General features: G+C 44.3%; 1 protein-coding gene across 3 annotated transcripts in view; it reads left to right on the top strand.

Moving 5' to 3' along the window:
• Positions 1-18,732, top strand: part of NHS (NHS actin remodeling regulator) — a 333,270-nt gene that overhangs the window by 149,044 nt on the left and 165,494 nt on the right. The window lies entirely within an intron of this gene.

Raw genomic sequence — 18,732 nt, forward strand, 5'->3', positions numbered from 1 at the left:
CTCAAAAATAGTCAAACAGAATTTAAGTAAAATTCCCCTTGCCCCCTCCTCCACCAAATCCTCTTCAGACAGCCCAAATATTTGGTGTTTCAGCCAAACAAAGGTTTGGTTTTGCTGCTCTTTCTGGACAGCTGGAGGCCCTTGTATGTAGGGGGCATAGAAAGAAAGTCTTTTCTCAGCTATAGCAGCAGTGCCACAATGTTCTGCTTTTTGTGTTCATCCTGACCCTTTTCAGTATTTTTTCTGTTTGTTGTCAGAGGAGAGCTGAAAAGAATAAGCATCCTGGATGGCACACACACGAAGGGATTTGAGTTGCTGTTTTGATTGCATTAAGCAAAGAGGTCTCCGTTTCCTCAGGGAAGCCAAGACATAGTGTTGACTTCCTCCTCCCTGTGAGTGGAGGGGAAAGGAGGCAAGTTCCTTCGGGGCATGTGAGTTCAGGTGGGAGCTGCAGTAGCTGGGCAGTCTGCCTCTGCATTTTCACAACCTGACACTCTCAGGGGAGAAGCACAAGGGGGATGGAAATATGGAGAAAACAATACGTAAAAACAAGTCCTCGTCACAGGAAATTAAAAAAAAATCCCATTTGGTCTAGGTCTTTAACTGAGTACTAGGATGAGGATACGTAAAGGTACTATAAATAGAGCTCAGTTACAATTAATGTTGTGCTCCTGTATATTAGGGATGAGCAAACGAATGAAAATATCGTTGTCGTATTGTTAACAGAACAATGTGCTTGCAGCATTAAAGTTGAGCAAACAAGTTAGTATAATAAAATAAGGACTGATCCAAACCGGTATGCAAAACCAGTGGTGCTCAACTGAAACTGTTCAGAGCATTGAAAAATGTTTTCCTTCCTTCCTGGCTGTTCTAGCCAGGACCAGAAGCAGAGATACTGAAATACAGTGAGAGAGGCAGTTCAGCTAGAAGCAGGAAGTTCTAGAGTGAGGCCATGTTCCTTACAGTGGGATTGTTGCCTCTCTCTTCATATCTGCTCCCTTCTTATTCTTTCCCCTGTCAAAGTGAAAGATCCCACCTCAATAGCTCTTCCTGTAGCTACCCATTAGCGGAAGAAATCCCTTCTTGAGTGGAGAGAGAGTCTCATCATGCCAACTCTGGTGATTTTTATCATGAGTCTCATGGTTATTTGGTGAATTCCTTAAAGTCCCAACTCTTGGATTCATGTGATTAGGTGAGAATCTTAGCTTTTCTTTTCTTTTCTTTTCTTTTCTTTTCTTTTCTTTTGAAAAGACGTTTCTAGCCCCCGTGGCTAATGAGAAAAGCTTGAAAATGTTGCTGCACCCAAGAGGTTCGGAAACAAGAAGGCAAACAAAGACCCCCCCAAGTTTTTTATTTTTTAAAATCTCATGGTTTTTAAGCCAGTCCCATGATTTCTGGCACCTGACTCATGATTTTCAAATGCTTATAGTTAGCAGTACTGTCATCTTCACCTGCCTCAGACAGCTACTGGCCTTCCCCTCATTGGTGCTGGCTCTCTGATAGTTCTTCCTTTGCTCTGGACAGACCTGCCTTCCTTGTTGACTTTTGGTCATAATGACAATTTGGGAATGAGCAGGATTGGGAGGTTGGTCATGGCTGGAGCACTGGCCCAGGGATTCTCCTTAAAATGGAAGTGGGGTACGTTTGGATTTAGGTCAGTCTGGAAGCCCAACCCAGCTCTGCCTTTGAGTCTGAAACCCCACAGCCAGTCCAGTGACTCCACAAAAATCAATAGTGTAGTTGAGGGTAAACACAGTTTACTCATTTCTCATTTGGGGAATATGGAGTTTAGGTTAGTTTACTCACTACTCTATTTTACCACTACAGCACTGACAAAACCGCTGACAAATTTAGCTAGTTTTTAGATGACAGTCATGTTGCAGTGCCAATACACTTTCTCTTAGATGTCCTGTGTGTGAAGTGAACTTCTCATTTGCGCTCCTATCAGTTAATGATAGTGCCGACATATAACGGGACTGTTGTGTTGAATCAAAATGTACATATGCCCTTTCTTTTGCATCGGGGTAACATCGTGCTCTCTCACTTAAAATGATGTGGTTTTGATTTTGTTCAAGGATGTAGGCATTTGTATCCTGATCAGTAGAAGCCTTGTTATAACATCTGTCTCCCATCCTTTATCTCCCTGGGCAGTGGACTTATCCTTAACTAGTAGCTTTTCAGACTGATGCACATGAACATATTGTAGATCTGTGGAGTCTTTATTATATTTATTTATTTAGATTTATACCTAATATTAAAAAATGCACCTATTCCAGGCTTTGATCACCTTTGGATGTAATTACAAAGTACAATGACATAAGAAACAAAACAGGCAACTTCACCACCAACCAGAAAATCATAGAATATCAGGGTTGGAAGGGACCTCAGGAGGTCATCTACTCCAACCCCCTGCTCAAAGCAGGACCAAGCCCCAATTTTTGCCCCAGATCCCTAAATGGCCCCCTCAAGGATTGAACTCACAACCCTGGGATTAGCAGGCCAATGCTCAAACCACTGAGCTATCCCTCCCCCACAACCAACCAGAGAGGAAATCAAACTCAGTACCCTGACTTACTCCCCTGAAGACTGGGAGAAGAGCCATGTGCCCAGAAATGGTTGATAAATCGGTGTGGTTTTGAGCCATATAAATCAGTGGGTTTTATAAGTTGCATTTTCAAACCAATGCCTTTAGCTTCAAGAAGATCAGCAAAACTCTGCAGCCAAGACCTGAGCCGTAAATATGTCCAATGCCTTTGAAGACCTCATGTTACCGTATGGAATTATTTATGCAACAGTATGTGCTTTTTCTCACTGAAGGAGGCCTATTTAAAACAAAAAATGTCTTTCCCGGTTATGTAATAATTAATATCTTGTGAATGAGGTAACATAATAATAGGGTGGATTGAGTCCCCCATCACTTGTGAACTCTGCAATTAACATCAATATGTGCTATTTAACTCTGTATAGTGTGACAAAGTTCTTCCTCTACCTTGGTGGGTCTTGCGCTTATTGGTGGATTTACTCACCTCGGAGATTCACGGCAGCCCTCAGTTTGGCTGTTTTCGTGAACCCACAGTCCAGATCAACTTCTCCTGTGTGTAACCAGGAATTGTGAGGTTTGGGGGGAACCCGGGCCCTCCCTCTACTCCAGGTTCCGGCCCAGGGCCCTGTGGAATGCAGCTGTCTAGAGTGCCTCCTGGAACAGCTGTGCGACAGCTACAACTCCCTGGGCTACTTCCCCACACCTTCTTTATCCTCACCACAGGTCCTTCCTCCTGGTGTCTGATAATGCTTGTACTCCTCAGTCCTCCAACAGTACATGTTCTCACTCTCAGCTCCTAGTGCCTCTTGCTCCCAGCTCCTCACACGCACACCACAAACTGAAGTGAGCTCCTTTTTAAACCCAGGTGCCCTGTTTAGCCTGCCTTAATTGATTCTAGCAGCTTCTTGATTGGCCGCAGGTGTTCTAATCAGCCTGTCTGCCTTAATTGTTTCCAGAAAGTTCCTGATTGTTCTGGAACCTTCCCTGTTACCTTACCCAGGGAAATGGGACCTAGTTAACCTGGGGCTAATATATCTGCCTTCGATCACTCTCCTGTAGCCATCTGGCCTGACCCTGTCACAATAGATATATAAACAAACTTTGAACTTTAAACTTTGAACACCCTTATGGTTAGAAAAATTATGACTCCTGTATGTGTGGCATAAAACTGTCAGATTGTTGAATACACCATTATTTTTGGTTTACAGATCATAACTTCTGTGTTTCCACTGACAACACCTCCTTTAGCAGCCACATGTTTGGTCTTCAATAAAAACTAAATGTTTTGGAGTTTAGTGCTATCACAGATGTACCCCATAAGGTCAGCATTGAAGTATACAGCTCTTTACAAGCAGGGCCGGCTCTAGGTTTTTTTGCTGCCCCAAGCGCTGAGAGCGCAATTGCCCAAGCAAAAAAAAAAAAAAAGGTGGCTGGAATGCCACCCCTGGAATTGTGCCGCCCCACGCACATGCTTGCTTTGCTGGTGCCTAGAGCTGGTCCTGTTTACAAGTCCAGATGACATTAGTGTAGCTTTAAAGTATTTCAAGAGTAATATGAACAAATCATCCCACCCATGTGCAGTTCAAGCCTATTCAAGTTGCCTTAAATAACAGAGTCAAGCTATAATGTGCAAAATGTTCCCATACACAAATGGACAGCAAAATAAATGGTTTCTAATTCATTTTCTTGAAAGTCCCCCATTGTCTTAGTATGATGCCAGGAGCCATGATACTGAATGAAGGACTTGTAGGAACCATCCTTTTGATTTGCTGTAGAATGGTTCTACATCTAGAACATTAAGGTCTTTTCATCTGAAATCCAGCAAGGATCTTTTCACTGGAGTATTTCCTAGCTGCCTACTAGATCTGTGCAAAGCTCTTGACAGGGGTTGGTGAAAATTTTTGTTTTGATTCATAGGCCAAGATTTTTATTGAACAAGCTCAAAAATTCAGAGAAACTTAGTCTGAAGAGCTGAGTTCAGTTGAGTGGAACAGACTCAGCATGAGTGAATTAAAGAGTTTCCATGCACAATCATATATCAGCCCAGGTTAATTCCAAGTTGGACTCCAGTTATCTCAAAAGATTCACAAACCTTAGCAAACCTTACAGCCACTTGGTCTGAGTTTTGACTAGTTTGTAATGGAGCCTTAAACCATGTGAATTTTGTGCGGGTTCAGGTTTTATTGCAAAAAATTTGTATAACACAACCACCTGCTCCCATCTTGTGGGAACTGTTTTGGCTTGGTGGGTTCTGATGGATGCAGACCAATTCTAGCACATGTGCTTCTAAGTGAATGTAGCAAAAAAACTTTAGTTGTCCATTAGTATTAGTCATACAGCTGAGTATCATGTGTCCATCTTGTCTATAGGAGTGACTGCAGATACCCACAGAATGCCATGGTGAGGTATGCAGTGTGTAGGAAATGGGTATGATGCACATGCAGGCCCTGGGGTACCAGAGAGCAGGAGCATTCTGGTTTCTTTCTATCTCCTCTCCTTTTCCCCTGGTTGGTTGTCTGTGCTTTACAGAACTGTCCTTCATGCCAGGAGTGGCTGTATTTATAATACAATGAATGCCACCACAGCAGTGCTGGGTGACTGAATGCCCTTGATCTAGAAGGCCTTGCTGGGGTTATCTTGCATCTACTCCAGAGCCTGGTACTTTTGCTCACTTTGTTCCTAAAGCTTTGCTTCTTGCTCTGTCTCCATACTACATCTTTCATTATATATTTTCCCAGCTCAACCCACCTCTCTCCTTCTCCCAACTTGCCAAGGGTGTCAAAGTCACTTTCTCTAGGCTTTGCATCACATGGCAGGCTGGGCTAGGAAGTGAAATGTGGCTGCTGAGATCTTCCTAGTCCCCTCAGCTGTCTAGTTGATTCTGCTCAAGAGCTGGCCTGTGGGAAAGCAGCTCATAAGAGGCTGAGGCTGCATGTGCTGTTCTTCCCTTGATTTATAATTCCTGGCAGAATGGTTACAGTTGCTGTATTTGAGGAACAGATATTTTGATTAATAGAATAGGCAGGAAGCAAACGACAATTTTTCCCTCTTATCTTGCCAGCTTTTCATCTTCCAGAAGATTAGGAACAATTGTATCCTAGAGCTATTCTTCAGGAACTGTCTCTTCTCTGTTGTCAGTACAGTGAGAGGATTCCCCCAAGGCAGAAATGCATCATTGAAATGAAGCTACCCTTACCTGTAAGGGCTAGGAATTTACATCCTGGCGGAGGGGGAACAAAATAATAAAAAAAAAAATCCTCAACCAAACAAAACAGTGATTCCACTTGGCAGCTCTCAGCCTGATTCAACATGCCACTAAGCTGACCAAAATCAAACCATCTCATGTGAAGAATAAGGGAGAGGAAGGATTTCAAACCTTCCCTCTTGGGACACTGGTTGGGGAGTGGGTGCACACATGTCAGGGGGCTAGTTTTTAAGGGTAAGTACATTTGAAGGTGTGGTGGAGATTGTTTACTCTTTCCATCTTTCTCATCCAGGAAAACTCACTTCTCCAGCTGGCATTTCCCCATCTCCCCAACCGTGAACCTGTGTTCTCTCTGTCAGGCATTCCCCTCCCAAGCAAGTAGCAGCACGCCATCTTTCTCTCCATCATCTTCCTGGTCTGGTTGTACCTTCTCTTCAGGGCAGCAGCACGTCCATTTGTAGACTGTTATCGTGTCTCCATCCATTGTTGCTTGGCCAAGATTGTAAGCCAAATCTGTAGATTTAAATAAGTTCGTAAGATCTTCGGCAGGAACTGATTCTTCTTTTTGTTGTACACAGCACCCAGCACTGGGGTCTGGTCCCTGTTTGGGGACTTTGGCTGCCTCTGCAATGGAAATAATACACATTGTAAGAGCTCTTATCTATTCTTCCATCCCCAGATCATTTTGTTGCAGGTTTTCAAATTCCCTCCAGTCTCCCAGTATCTCTCTGGTAATGTGACACCCTGAACTCAATGCAAAATTCCAAGTACGGTCATGGTGGAATTATTTTCTGCTCCATGATGGGAGGACTTTTCATATTCTGTGGCACATCAGAATTTTTACAATATGTTTTCTGCCATCAGCTCTGTGTATTTTTGAATTCAGTTTTAAAATTGGGGGGCAGGGAGGAGATTATTGTAGAGCATCCCCAATGTGTCAATCATCATTTAAATGTCTTAGAATGGAGGAAAATCACTTCAGGCTCTGATATACTGTAACCATATGGGTGTGTATGTGTGGGGAGATATGTGTACTAAAGAACTCAAAATAAATGACATGGAGCTGTGTGAGTTTTCATATGCTGCAGAAGCTTTGTCTATTCTGCTTTTATCTAGCCTAGTGGTTGTCAACCTATTTACCATTGTGGGCCGAACATGCAGCTCTCTGTGTTATGTGGGCCGCATCCATATATATATGGCCCATATGGCCCTGAGGCTATTACATGGGCTGCAGCTGTGTGCTGATTGGGCCGCAAGTGGGCTGCGGTGGGTTGAGAACCACCGATCTAGCCCCTTTGTGGCTCTTTCAGGTCAGTTACTCTCTACTCTTGTTCTCTTGTTGTGGATACAGTGTGGTAATGCACAGTAATGCCCTAAAATGAGGTCCTGAAAGTTGTATAAGTGGCAGGAATGAGGGATCTGGTTGGCTTGTGTAAATATTTATGTCTACATAAACATTCCAATTAGAAATGTGCACTGGTGAGGAGCTAGGGTAGATGGCAACAGACTTGTCTCCCTTGGTCCCTGCTACAGTTTCCACCCGAGAAGGTCAAATTTGATGGCACTCAAAGCACCCTTTGATGGCACTCTTGGGGGATGTTAATCCCCTTTGTAAAAGGACACACCAGCTAGTGTTTAATTGTTTTAAATGTGTTTGTAATCCACAACAGGAATGGAAAACACAAGGGGCCAAATTGTCTGCTCATTTACCTGCCACTCATTTACCTTAGTAGATATCCTCGTTGGTGTCAATGAGGTAGCAGGGGTGTAAGTCAGCACAGAATCTGACTGAAAAATCATTTATTAAGGATTAGGCCTTTTTTCTGTTTGGCAAGCATTAGTAGGCTGTTTGGCACTACTGGTGCCAGATCTAATGGAGCCAGGGTTAATGTAACTGCCTTTGACTGTGTCTCCGTAAAGATATTTTGAACACGAAACTGCCAGTGGTTCCAGCTCAACTGGTGGTGGCACCACTGCAGGCTGAAGTGTAGACTCAGGCATTTTTACCGTCGTGATGTCTAATGTTGGTCAGAGCAGACTTAAACTGACGTGACAGTAAAAACTCTTGAGCCTTGATCTAAGCTACAGCTTCCAGAGCTGCTGCTATCACTGGTGGAGATGCACTTACTGGAGATTGTGTACGCTGGGATTCATTTCTTTCTTTATTACCCATAAAGCCTTTGTTTGCAAAAATCTGTGTGCACCAGCATCACTGGTGATGATGTTGTCACAGGTTTGGAACTAGTTTGTTTGCTGCTGGGAAGCCAGTTGAGGGAGCTCACTCATTGCTTTCAGTCGGTGTCACACTGAGTCTGTTGCCTCACTGGTACGTTCACGTCTGTTTTTGTGCATGCATCATCTTTCAGTGATCACAGTCATACATTTAAAAAACAAAACAGATGAATCAGACTGTGTGTACCTGTGTATTTTGGATAGACTGGTGGTGAAATAGTCACAAGATGTTTGTGGCAGAGCCTTTGACAGAGGTTGTGAAAGAAATTGGACTTTGAGACATAACTTTCCACATCCCAGGGCTTTTCTAATGACTTCTTAACTAATTGACTTGACTTTGGTGAGGAGACAGCCAGAGGCTGAAAAGGATTAAAATTGTTAAATATTAGAAGCTTTGATGTGGCTGAAATCCTATTAAAATTTGGATAGAAGATTTCTTTAGAAATGTTACTTGTTAACCACCAAAGCCTCACATGGTGAGTCGCTCGTGTAAAACACTGCTCTACATTTTTGAAGGCAGCGGTGGAGAAGCAGGAACATTCAGGAAAACAGACTCTTAGAACAATTGTGGTTTTGTTTGTTGGTCAGAGTGGGGTGTCCTTTACTCCACGTATTCAGCAGACCTGGAGAATTTTTTTGTGTTGGAATGTTTTCCTCCTCATGTGTTCCTTGCCCTGTGTAACCTGTGCCATGGCAGAGTTCCATAATATATTTTTTTCACGGCTAAATTAAGCTAAAGTCTGGAAAGATTCTGATGCAGGAGTGCCTTCTCTTGTGACCTTCTGCAGCAGGAAAATGGTGACCTATTTACAGGGTTTCTAAAATGCTGGCAGTTCGAGTAGCCAATTTAATCATGGCAGATCACATAGCCATTTTATTTTAGTGCCTGATTCAGCAAGATGTTTAAGCAGGTGCCTAACTGTAAACTCATGAGTAATTCCATTGACATCAGTGAGAATAATCACATGCTTAAAGCTAGGCATATGCTTAAGTGCCTTGCTGAATTGGGGTTCAGTGAGTAAAATGTATGTTATACTGTACAGACCACACAGCATTGTATTGCAGGCCACAGTTTGTTCAGTGGCATTACAGACTAAAACCTGACTGTCTAAGAAATGGTCCAGATCATGTTACTCTGTCCTGTACCCATCATCACACTCAGCTACAGTCCTTTCTCACATAATTCTGTGTGTTCATAGTTTTATTTGTGGAACTATAATTTTTCCAGTTTGATCCAATATCAAGAACAATTTGATTTATTTGATGCAATTGAGTTTTATAGCAGGCTTATTATGAGTGAACATTATATAGCTATGCTCTCTGTAGTAATCTATACCCCCTCATAATAGCATTGTCATATGTACACCATGCATTATACTTTTGTGTGCAATTTGCTTTTCAATCTACTGTAATATGTTGGTATGCTGGTCTATGCAGCGTATGGATATACCTGTGTATTATATCTGAATATTCTAATGCTTCTGGGGGAGTATATGCAGCTCTGGATCATAGTTATACAAAGCCTTTTCTTATGATAAGGCTGCTATTAAAATTGTTCCCACAAAATAGAATTGTTCTTGTCATTTTAATAGCTTCCTTCAGAACATTATAATACCGCCACTGGGAACCAACCATGTTCCAACAGACTGCGATGCCACTATGTTATGAGTCTGTCAAGGCTTCCACTATAACCCCCCATTTATGAATATGTATACAAATTGTCTGAGTGTGCACTATTTTTCACTTTAGATGACTTTTGGGGGTTTGTTTAAAAAAAAGTAAGACCAAGTAAAATTAAATGTAAGAAATGCTAAAGTTCTGACTGAAACTCTCACAATTGAAAGAACAAGTCAGAGCTAAAGCTATATCTCTCTCCCCTCTCCCCCCACCCTTCACTTCAGTGTGTCTGAATTCTCTAAACAATGAGACTGAGTCTACTCGGAGCACTTCCTGACAGGGGTGCTGGAATGATTTCTACAGTGGGGGTGCTGAAAGCTATTGAACCAAACTGTAAATCCTGTATATAATGAAAACCACTTCAAGCCAAGGGTGCAGCAGCATCCCTAGTTCCATCACCTATGCTTCCTGAAATTCTCCTGCCCTTGCTAGCTACACTGGGGGCACCAGTGTGCTTTGGTGGGTAACAGTTTTAACAACGTGTCAGCTAACTCTGCTCAGAGTATGTTACGCAACATGAGAATAAAAATGCTGGTGCCCTGTCTATACTAGCACCTCCCTTGCTGCCTCTTGGTGCTGCGTGTGGTGCCATGGCAGGAGATTTTCCCAAAAATACCAGCGTGGGAAAGAGTAGTTTGTAGAAAGGTTTTATAGAATGGTTAGGACACGTCTAATTAGAGTGACCAGATAGCAAGTGTGAAAAATTGGGATGGGGTGGGGAGTAATAGGTGCCTATATAGGACAAAGCCCCGAATATTGGGACTGTCCCTATAAAATCTGAACACCCTACATCTAATGAATTACAGGAAGGGAAAACATTAGTACATTTCTAAGGGCAGCTCCGTGACGATATTTGTGTGCGTAAGGGCTGTTGGTAAGAGTATAGCTTCACAGGATTGGACTTGCGTTGTGCAAGCTTATTGTAAATGTGGTCCTGCCTTTTGATTTTCAAAGCATCATGCAAGATTTTAGCCACACGACTCCCACTCATTTTAGAGTAAAACCACTTGAAAGCGATGTCAGGGCCTGTGTTTTCCAAATGTAGAGCAGGTTGCATGTTTTTGCATGAATAATTGCATGTTGTTGTTTTTTTGACTTGCCAGCCACCATGTGGCTTAACGCTGTGTTGCCAAATGCATGTAGTGAGAAAAAGCCTCCAACTGATATGGCCCAATTAGAATTTTAAAAGGAATAATCTTCAGTTTGTTGCCGGCACCCAGTGCCGAGAGGCAAAACAACAGCAGGGTTGGTTCGCTACCCGGTATGCTTTACCCAATAATCACAACGGGGTGGAGAAGCAGAAAAGTTTATTTGAAGCTTTAAAAAGGTACAGGGAGAATAGGGGGCCAAGGACACTTGGGCCTAGTACACAGAGCTGCTGCAAGTGCCTCCAGGCGGGGGGGGGGGGGCGCCAAGGACACTTGGGCCTAGTGCGAGGGGGCTTCATTGACACTCGTGGTCTTTTATTCCCTCAAGTTACCTAGTGGCCATGCCCCAGTGTCCCCGACAACTCCCTCCTTTGAGAACACTTAACAGCTCTGAGTTTTCTCGCTTGGGCTATTTATTTTTTTATAATAGGACTTTGCATAAGCACTTTGTGATAGCCCTGAAGAGAATGACTTATTAACTTTTGCAAAAGGGTCCTGACATATGATACTGCACAGCATAATACCATTATTACAAGCAATACAGGAAAGAGAAATTTTAATAACAGGCTAAATAAACCACCAAGCCAAGACGACAAACCCCAGCCTGAAAACAAGGTTTGCAAGCAATCGCTCTCTGGGGCAGTATAGGCAACCTGTGCTCCAGCTCGGGCATGGGCCTCAGCCTGCACCACCTTTTTATAGATTTTATAATTGCTATTATTTATATATATACAATATTGGGGCCCGACGAGGGCACAAACCCCTCCTTGGGATGCCAAGAGATAGTCCAAAGCCAGCCTGTTTTGGAGGGAAAACGTCCTGAGCTGCTGTATCTTTTTATTTAATATTTTTATTGCTGACTTTAAATTACTAACTGAGTTTTTTAAGTTTAAGGCCACTTTTTTAAGTACCATTTGCAGCCTTACAGTGTAGCGGCCTATGCATGCCATGGCTGGCCCGGAAAACAGTGGCGCTATTTACAGTACAGAGCACCCTACAAGCTTCTTGGTTGTGAGGGAATTTTTTATATTGCTTTTTAATGCCGTAGTCAGTCTCCGCAGGGTCTTTTCTTGTGACTTAACAGAGGTGTTTCGGGCATTTTTAATTTTTTTTTTGGGCAGTGTGGCAGTTATTGACAGATGAGGAACTCCATGAGCTATATAACAGCTACCTGTCCAGTTGGCTGGCAGCACCTTGTAAGCCTTTCGGCCACATACAAAATAGTGACCCTGTAGGGCCCAATAAGGACTGTTTCTTAAGGGGATTTCTGGGATATTTAAGGCTGTTTTTCCAAACAGTTCATATGCCCCTAAGGGGGCATCCCATCCTCCTGATTGGGTACAAGTGGGGGCGTTTCTAATTGTGCCGTTTAAATTACACTTGCCATAGGGACCACTACAAACTCACCATGGGCTTGCTACATTGGAGATATTAACTGGATGGCAAGTTATATTTCCAAACCCTTTTTTTTTTGTGGTAAGATTATTTGTAAGAGTTTCCTTAAAAGGGGAGGGACCATTACACCCACACTGTTGTCCTTCCCTTTTGGTCTTTATTTAATACTTATTAGCCCACTGTGTAATAACACAGGAGCTTTTTCCCAGAGGACGCCCATAGTAATTAGATTGGATTTGGGTAAAACATATTACTTCCTTAGTGAGTACTGCAACTGAATGTTTCTGGTCCTGATAGGTGGCTTGCTGTAAAGAGGTTTTATTTTAGAATGGCGAGTCCGTTTTTTTTTTTTTTTTGCTTTTTGGTGGCGGCTAATTCTGCTAGGGTCAGGGGCAGCATGTCAAGGGGCATTCCTGTTTTGGGGGACAGTGGAGTTGGAGCACATACCCAGCAATCAGTCTGGTTTGTTAAAGAAGCAACATGGTGCGCAAGCGAAACAAGGGAGTTATGCTCCCGATATGCACAGTTTGGAAATACCAATACAGAGAATAACAATGTTACCCAATTAATTATCACCAGAGTCTTCCCAACCCAGGGTCTCCAGTATCTGGGTGGGCCCATTTTAGCGTTAAGGTGCCCACTATTTGTGTTTTTTAAACAGTAGCTTTAGCCCGAGATCGTCACTAGATGAGGAGTCAGCAGGTTGGACGGTCCATTGTTCTGCTGATGAGGGGGCGGGTACTGCCTTCAGACGAGAGTGATGGATCCAGTTCTTGTGTCCCTCGATCTTTGCCGCTGTGTGGGAGACCAGCAGGACGGTATAGGTTCCTTTCCACTTTTCCTGGAGAGGCTTGTCTTTCCAGGTACGAACAACCACAGAGTCACCAGGCTGTAAGGAGTGGACGGGAGAGTCCAAGGGGTGAAGCTGGGAATCCTTGGTATACCTGTGAAGAGACAAGAGAACAGCAGACAGGGAACACATATACTGTGACAAAAAACCATTACCCAACTCCCATTCCCCTGACAGAACCGGGGTGCCATTCATAGGCCATGCCCTTTCAAACATAATTTTAAAGGGACTAAGCCCTAATCTACCCTGTGGGAGAACGCGGATACGAAGTAGGACGAGGGGCAAAGCATCAGGCCATCGCAGTGAGGCTTCTTGGCACACTTTTGAGAGATGACGTTTAAGAGTCTGATTGGTACGCTCCACTACACCACTGGCTTGCGGTCTCCAGGGCGTATGGAGTTTCCAGGGGATCTGTAAGGCATGTGAGATGCTTTGAATGATTTTTGACGTGAAATGTGTCCTGTTGTCAGATTCCATCCACAGGGGGAGTCCAAAGCGAGGAATGATTTCCTTAACAAACTTGAGGGCCACTGTTCTGGCAGTGCAATTACGGCATGGGAAGGCTTCTGGCCATTCGCTGAACCGATCCACTATGACAAGGAGATATTTGAACCCTTGGGTCCGGGGAAACTCAGTAAAGTCTATTTGCCACACTTGTCCGGGGCCCGGAGTGGGTTCTAGGGCAGCTGGTGGCACAGGATGTCCCGGTCGGGGGTTATTCTTTTGGCAGACTAAGCAGTCCGCTTGTACCTGGGCAGCCAGGGGTCGGAGTCCGGAAGTGATAAAGTATTTTCTTATTAGCTGGATAAGTGCTTCCCTGCCAGCATGAGTGGTTTGATGTAGTTCCTGCAGCACTGGCCAGATAAGGCCCTTTGGTAAGAGGATCTTCCCTTCTGGGGAATGGAGCCATCCCTTTTTTTCCCGGAGACCGAGTTTGTCAGTTAGCTGTCTTTCCTTCCCAGAGTACTGAGGGGTTGGAAGCTCCCCTACTGATGGGATAAGGGCATGCATATGGGCGTTCTCAGTCTGAGGGGATGGCAGGGTGGCAGCATGCTTAGCCTCTCTATCTGCCTGGGCGTTACCTCTGGCCACATCTTGATCTTCCCTTTGATGGGCTTTACAGTGTACCACTACCACTTCCGAGGGAAGTTGTATGGCTTCTAGGAGCCGGAGGATTTGGGGCCCGTACTTGACTGGGGAGCCTTGGGCTGTCAGCATTCTCCTTTGCTTCCATAGGCCAGCATGAGCATGTAGCACACCAAAAGCATACTTTGAATCAGTAAAAATGTTGACCCGCTTTCCTTTTGACAGTTCAAGTGCACGGGTCAGGGCTGTTAGTTCGGCAAGCTGGGCAGAGGTCCCAGCAGGCAAACCTTCAGCTTTCACAGTGTCATGGAGGGTCACAACAGCATAACCCGCCCTCTTTTTCCCATCTGTTACAGTACGGCTACCATCAGTGTACCACTCATAATCTGCATTTGGGAGGGGTACATTCTTTAAATCTGGACGGCTGGAGTACTGGGCATCTATGATCTCTAAACAGTCATGTTTCTGTTCCTCTGTTTCTGGCAAGAGGGTGGCTGGGTTAAGGGTGGGGCAAGGCTGTAAGGTGACTTCAGAGTTCTCTAACAGCTTAGCCTGGTACCGAGCAATCCGAGCCTGGGTGAGCCAAAGCCCTCCCTTTGCATCCAATAAGGCTTGGACCATATGGGGAGTATAGATTTGCATAACCCCTTCCAATGTTAGCTTCTCGGCTTCCTCAAGCACTAGGGCAGTAGCTGCAACCACCCATAAACATGCTGGCCAACCCTTTGCAACCTGATCCAGTTGCTTAGAAAAATAAGCCACGGGACGTCTCCATGCTCCTAACAGCTGTGTGAGCACTCCTAGGGCCACCCCCTTTCGTTCATGTACATACAACTGAAACGGCTTAGAGAGATCCGGCAGGCCCAGAGCCGGGGCTTCCATCAACTTTCTTTTTAGGATTTTAAATGCCCTGTCAGCCTCTGGGGTCCAATAGAAGGGGTCATAATCTGCTCCTTTTACACAGTCGTACAGGGGTTTAGCCCACAGGCCAAACTTTGAGATCCATATCCTGCAAAAGCCTGCCATACCCAGAAATGCCCTGAGCCGCTTATGATTACTTGGGGTAGGAACTTGACAGATAGCTTCCTTTCTTTTGCTTGAAAGCTGACGCTCCCCTTGCCTTAGCTGTAACCTGATCCCTCTACCTCAGACAACAGAGTTCTCAGGAGGATATTACAGTTGTCCCAATCCGGCTTGTGACTATTGAGGCATCCCTCAAAGACTGAAATAAACTGGCTTGGGTTCATGGAGAATTCCCCAGCCTGTGTTTTAAAAGCTGCTAAGTCTATTGGATTGAACGGCACATGGATGTAAACTTGCATAGTGGTAGCCTGACGTCCCTCTGCCCCTGGGCAAGCCACAACAGTCTCGGTAAGCAAAGGATAGAGTCCCTCCGAGGGGGCAATCTCTGTAACCCGAGGCATCCTACCCTTATAAGGTGAGGGTGTGGGGGCCGAAGGGGACCCCGGCTCTGCCATTACAGTGGGGGTGGGGGTCTGGGGACTAACATTAGCTACTACCGAACCAGTCGGAGTCAAATTACAACTCTGCAGAATTACAACTCTGTTCTGTTTCTTAAAGCCATAAACGGTTGTGCATACAAATGTTTATTCCATTTACCCATTCACTGACAAAACAAAACTAATTGGAGGATCGTGTTGTAATTAATTGACCCTCCTGGTGGCCACCACTCCTGGTCCCCTAGTTGATATTGAGGCCAGTCAACTGTACAGAATCGTTTTAATTGGCTCTTAGTCATCGGATCTGCACCAAATACCTTCCAGTTTGCTAGAATGCACTGTAGGGGCGTACACCGTGCCCTAACTCCTGAGCTCTGTCCCTGTCCCATACCTACAGGGTAACTCTGGGCGTCCCCAGGTTCCAACAGAGCATAGAATCCGGATTTCAAAAGGTTCCTACCTTACCCAAGGGACCGGTTCCTCACCGTCATCCACAGCTGCTTCTCCACTATATGAATGCATTGCACCGTTGTGCCCTCCGGAGTCGATCAAATCGCGTCTCCACCGAGGCCCCCAATGAACTCACCGGTGCGCGCTGGGCGTCGGTTCTCGCCGCAATCCTCGACCTCCAGGAGGGGTCCGGGCAAGGCCAAATAGCAGCCTCATCGCCCACCCAGGGGCGCCAAAAGCTGTTGCCGGCACCCAGTGCCGAGAGGCAAAACAACAGCAGGGGTTGGTTCGCTACCCGGTATGCTTTACCCAATAATCACAACGGGGTAGAGAAGCAGAAAAGTTTATTTGAAGCTTTAAAAAGGTACAGGGAGAATAGAATCTCAAATCCTGCACCCAGAGCAGGAAGTTACACAGGCTTTTATACATTTTTTTTTAGCATACTTATTTAATAGCAAGCTGCCCTAAGTATTTATATAGCCAGCTAATTCAGTTACCAGGTAGTTTCCTTGTTTTTTGTATTATTTGTTAAACTATACATAAAGCTGCTTTATTTAACATTTTTTTTTCTATTTGCTCTGTTTGGCTTTGTTTAGTTTTAGGCAGTTTGACTCTGCAACATATTGTTGCAGATCCTTAGCATAACTGCTGCGAGTGCCTCCAGGCGGGGGGGCCAAGGACACTTGGGCCTAGTACGCAGAGCTGCTGCTAGTGCCTCCAGGCGGGGGGGAGGGGCAAGGACACTTGGGCCTAGTGCGAGGGGGCTTCATTGACACTCGTGGTCTTTTATTCCCTCGAGTTACCTAGTGGCCGTGCCCCAGTGTCCCCAACAAGTTAACAAAGAGCAACTGCACTAGGTAATGTTTTGTTGTTGTTTGTTTATTAGCTGTGTTCATCTGATCTCTTATTTGACACAAAGTATTATTGTAAAATGGAGACAGCGGGAAGTGAAGCATGGTTAACTAATTTTTAAATACAGAATAATTATAGAAGCCTATGATAAAAAGAAAAAATGAGAGACTTGCCTGCTCTTTAAAGAATTATGAAATCTGTGTTCCATAGCTACTTACTGTCTGCTTTATGATAGAAAATGTACAAGGGAAATTAAAGATTAGGATAAAAGAACAAAACCAGATAGGATTTATTTTTACATTCAATCAAGTTGCCAGTAGGTTGTGGCGTGTTTCTGTGTGTGCCCGTGTGCTTGGTGTGGGTCATTCCTTTCTGTCTATTGTGGTGACCTAAATGGGAGAGACAGTCACTTCATGATCAAATAAGACAGCATTGCTGGCAGGCTGGAGTTATTGGAGTTGTAATCTCTTATAGGAGTATTTATGCCATACATAAAAACAAATGAACTCTGCCAACAAGCAAAGGGAAGGGTTTTCCAAAAATCCTTTTTCTACCTAGAAATACAGGTCATTGGCTGAAAGGAAAAAATAAATAACTTATGGTAAGGAAGGGTGATATAAAGGTGTTCAAAGCCTGGGATTGGTCATTATTTTTCTCTGTCCTAGACATCCAAGTTAAATAAGGGGAGATTCAGTTGTTTACATTCCAGTATTTCCAAATCATTATATTTAGCCTAGTAGTTGCCTTCAAAAGGGATCCCAACATACTAGTAACAGGACAGAATGCAAACCATTGCTCACGAAGGGCCTTATTGGAAGTCCGTTCAAATCACTGGAGGCTTTGGATCAGTGCTTAAACACCGAGGTGTGTAATTTCCTGGAACTACCTGATAGTGCAGCAATGCATGATGACTAAATCCTTTGTGGGGTGTATTCTCCTCTTAGTGGGTGTGCCTCTTAGGCACAAAGCCTAAGTCCTGTTTTGAGGGAAGCAGGCACAGCTGGCCAGCTGTGTGTGTGTGGGAGGGGGAGGGTAGCATGCTCTGTACGCTCCCTTCCTCCTTATGGGTTGCGTCCCTTGGGAGCCACTCTGTAGCAGCCCCTAGGTGGCCTTTATGCATATTGCACATGGGCGAGGAGGTGAGGCTCCTTATCCCCCATCCCACGTTTACACTACCTGGCCGTGTAAGGAGGGAGCAAGGTACAGCTATGCTATACTGTATTATAAGTCAGCATTACATTTGTATTTGGGAACATTATGGCATTGCTAGTTATTCTGTGCATTACATAGATTTACTGAAGATACAGGGCCAGGTCATCCCTAGAGTAACTCCAGTGACTTCAGTGGAACTGCCTCCAGGATAAGACTAGCCCACTTTCTTATCGGTTTGGGGTTTGGTTTTGTAATCTCTTTCTCTGCCTTCTAGTGAATGTTATGACCATTCCACCCAGAACCATAAAGTGAGACATTTACATTTGTAGAGGACTGGTAGAGAAAGGCGGCTGAGAATGACTTGATTCTAATGGAAAAGTAACCTTTCTCCACCATGTTACTTGTTGGCTAAAGCCCACTTCATCAGATGCATGCAGTGGAAAATACAATTGGAAGATATATATATATATATACAGAGAACAGTGGAAAATACAATTGGAAGGTATATATATATATACAGAGAACATGAAAAAATGGGTGTTGCCATACCAACTCTAACAAGACTAAGCAATTAAGGTGGGCTATTATCAGCAGGAGAAAAAAAAACTTTTGTAGTGACAATCAGGGTGGCCCATTTCAAACAGTTGACAACAAGGTGTAGTTCCTGGGTTAGTGTTTTTGTT

The sequence above is a fragment of the Chelonia mydas genome, chromosome 1 (assembly GCF_015237465.2).
Source record: "Chelonia mydas isolate rCheMyd1 chromosome 1, rCheMyd1.pri.v2, whole genome shotgun sequence".
In the NCBI taxonomy this organism is placed as follows: domain Eukaryota; kingdom Metazoa; phylum Chordata; order Testudines; family Cheloniidae; genus Chelonia; species Chelonia mydas.